Genomic DNA, 3,983 nt, shown 5'->3' with positions numbered 1-3,983 from the left:
CCACATCAAAAATTCTATTTTTATCATTTACCTACTCGAGGACGAGCAGGAATTAAGCTTGGGGATGCTGATACGTCTCCAACGTATCTATAATTTTTTATTGTTCCATGCTATTATATTATCAACTTTGGATGTTTATGGGCTTTATTATGCACTTTTATATTATTTTTGGGACTAACCTATTAACCCAGAGCCCAATGCCAGTTTCTGTTTTTTCCTTGTTTTAGAGTATCGCAGAAAAGGAAAATCAAATGGAGTCCAATTGACCTGAAACTTCACGGAACTTATTTTTGATCAGAAGAAGCCCGGGAGACTTGGAGTCCACGTAAGGGACGCTTCCAAGAGGCCATGAGGTAGGGGGCGCGCCCACCCCCCTGGGCGCGCCCACCACCCTCATGGGCCCCTCATGGCTCCCTAACGTACTTCTTCCACCTACATATCTCCATATACCTTAAAAACATCCGGGAGCACAATAGATCGGGAGTTCCGCCGCCAGAAGCCTCCGTAGCCACCGAAAACCAATCTAGACCCGTTCCGGCACCCTGCCGAAGGGGGGAATCCCTCTCCGATGGCCATCTTCATCATCCCGGTGCTCTCCATGACGAGGAGGGAGTAGTTCTCCCTCGAGGCTGAGGGTATGTACCAATAGCTATGTGTTTGATCTCTCTCTCTCTCTCGTGTTCTTGAGGTGATACGATCTTGATGTATCGCGAGCTTTGTTATTATATTTGGATCCTATGATGTTTTATCCCCCCTCTACTCTCTTGTAATGGATTGAGTTTCCCCTTTGAAGTTATCTTATCGGATTGAGTCTTTAAAGATTTGAGAACACTTGATGTATGTCTTGCCGTGCGTATTTGTGGTGACAATGGGATACCACGTGATTCACTTGATGTATATTTTGGTGATCAACTTGCGGGTTCCGCCCATGAACCTATGCATAGGGGTTGCCACATGTTTTCATCGTGATTCTCCGGTACGAACTTTGGGGCACTCTTTGAGGTTCTATGTGTTGGTTGAATAGATGAATCTGAGATTGTGTGATGCATATCGTATAATCATACCCACAGATACTTGAGGTGACATTGGAGTATCTAGGTGACATTAGGGTTTTGGTTAATTTGTGTCTTAAGGTGTTATTCTAGTACGAACTCTAGGGCTGTTTGTGACACTTATAGGAATAGCCCAAAGGATTGATTGGAAAGAATAACTTTGAGGTGGTTTCGTACCCTACCATAATCTCTTCGTCTGTTCTCCGCAATGAGTGACTTTGGAGTGACTCTTTGTTGCATGTTGAGTGATATATATGTGATCCAATTATGTTATTATTGTTGAGAGAACTTGCACTAGTGAAAGTATGAACCCTCCTAGCATTGCAATACCGTTTACACTCACTTTTATCATTAGTTACCTTGCTGTTTTTACATTTTCAAATTACAAAAACCTTTATCTACCATCCATATACCACTTGTATCACCATCTCTTCGCCGAACTAGTGCACCTATACAATTTACCATTGTATTGGGTGTGTTGGGGACACAAGAGACTCTTTGTTATTTGGTTGCAGGGTTGCTTGAGAGAGACCATCTTTATCCTACGCCTCCTACGGATTGATAAACCTTAGGTCATCCACTTGAGGGAAATTTGCTACTGTCCTACAAACCTCTGCATTTGGAGGCCCAACAATGTCTACAAGAAGAAGGTTGTGTAGTACACATCAACAACCTAAAAAGAGGATTGGTTAGTACACTGAAAAGAGTAAATAGCCAGCTCCAAAGTTAAGGTACTGGCAGAAAACTATATTAGAAGCACAACTAATGATTCATCAAGCAAAAGGAATCATTTCAAAGATTCAACCACTAGAACATACACAAACTGTTGTCCAGATCTGATTTAAAAGTTAGTACACAAATTGACATGCCAGAACATACACAAATTGTTGTCCAGGCACATTAGTTTTATGAGAAAACTGATCCATGAACAAGACCAGAACTAGCAATACTGAAGCAAGAAACTAGAGGGATAATGCTTATCCAGCAACTAACTACAGCTTAGCACGGGCATTCCAAATCCAGCGAACCACTAAAACCGAAGAGGAAAGCAGCCAAGCCTTAGGAGTAGAATTATAGCATCACAACATAGCTGAATGTCTTTGAACAAATCACAATCAAAAGTAACACATTCTGCGCAACTTTTGATAAGACAATATGGATTAAACAACAGATTATGCTTAGCTAACTTAGAAACATGATAGGAGAAAGGATCTTGAGCTGTTGTTGCTGCTCCTCTCCATGGCCGTGCGTCACCCTCCTCTCCTTCCCTGCAACAAGTGAGTTGAGTTCTCCTGTAGAGCACCAATAAACATAGCAAACAAAGAGGCGTGGGGAACCCAAGTCCATAGCTTCCGGATCAAATCAAACAGATGGGGGAGGGAGGGAGGGGAGCACCTTTACCTTGGATGGCTGGACGACGGCGCCGTGGACGTCGAGGTGGGCACAGCAGCTGCTCCCTGAATGAGCTCAGCAGCATTAGGTACTATGCCTGCACACATAGACACAAACACCCAGATCCATTTAATTTCTGCTCCAAGCAATTTTCAGATACAAATACAGAGAAGGAAGGAACAAGAGCGTACTCGTTTCTACCGTAGTATCTCGCGCCGGGGTACCCCTCGATGTACTTGTTGGTCATGACGGATCCCACCGCCTGCATCACCGACAGGGAGGTGAAGTTCTCCGACAGGATGAGCTCCAGCCCCTCCAACCAGACAGACTGACGTGATTCAGCACCAAGCACGGTAATAGCAAGTCATATGGTGGCACTGATTGCTGATGATGGCGTCGGCAGAGACCTTCCATTGGCGGCCTTCTCGAGCTCGATGATGTCGGCAATCTCGGGATCGACCTCCTCCAGCGGTGCTTTCAACTGTTTCGGCCACTGCACCGACGCGAGGAGGGGGGAACAAGATAAGCACGGGCAACAAACAAACAAACAGACAAACGGACAGGGAGCAATGGGCGCATCGGCACGGGGTGGATGTGAAGGACATACGATGACTGCGGATCTCTCCTCCGTCACTGGCAGGGACGCGTGCCAAGTCAAATCAAACAAGCCAAATCAAATCACCGGCAGGGCCCGTGATTGTTTCGAAAGAGCGAGAGCGGGCGATAATAAACTAGAGGACCGCCGCCAAAAACGATTCAAGAAGGAAAGGAGAGAGCGGAGGGTGGTGTACCATGGAGTAGAGGGGCGTGAGGCGGGAGAGGGGCTGGCCACGGGCGGAGAACTTGCGGAGCGCCGTCGCCATGGCCGCCAGTTGAGGGGAGAGGAGGGGGATGAGACGGAGGACTGGATCGAGAGGAGCTCTGCCGGATTTGGAAGGGGACAGAGCAGTAGGCGGGGCTGGTGAGGTATGCGTGCACGTGCAGCACGCAGTCCTGTGGCACGGCGGCCCACGGTGCCAGGTTGTTGGCCTCCCCCGTCGTCCTCTAGCTCGCACATCGCAGGTCCATGGCAGTCTTTGTGGACGCGGTGGGTGGCGCGCTCAGGTGGCGGGAGGACCAGGGGTGGGCTGGCGATGAGGTTGGTGTAGTGACGGGAGGAAGGGGGCGGTGTACGAGGGGGATCTGGAGAGAATGGGGGCGGCGACTGGAGTGGGATTGGGAGGGGATCGAGAGGAGCTCTGCCGAATCTGGAAGGGGAGAGGAGAGAGCGAGGGAAAGAAAGGAGGCGGGGGGTGGATGGAAAATGACCACAGGACAGAGATAGGGTTTCGGGGATGGTGTGGAAGGGCTGAGGACTGCCGTTGGATCCCTGATCATTCGACAGTGTTTGATGCAGGATCCGCGTGACACGTCCATGAACCAATGAGATTACAATACGACGTTAAGACCATCTAAATTACTCGTGGTTGACTAAAATTAACGTGTTAAAACAATGTCAACTATTTTATGACCTGAAAAATTCAAAAATCGAAAACCTTT

This window comes from Triticum dicoccoides, chromosome 7A (assembly GCF_002162155.2).
Source record: "Triticum dicoccoides isolate Atlit2015 ecotype Zavitan chromosome 7A, WEW_v2.0, whole genome shotgun sequence".
NCBI classification, from domain to species: Eukaryota; Viridiplantae; Streptophyta; class Magnoliopsida; order Poales; family Poaceae; genus Triticum; species Triticum dicoccoides.
This window is presented reverse-complemented; position numbering follows the sequence as displayed.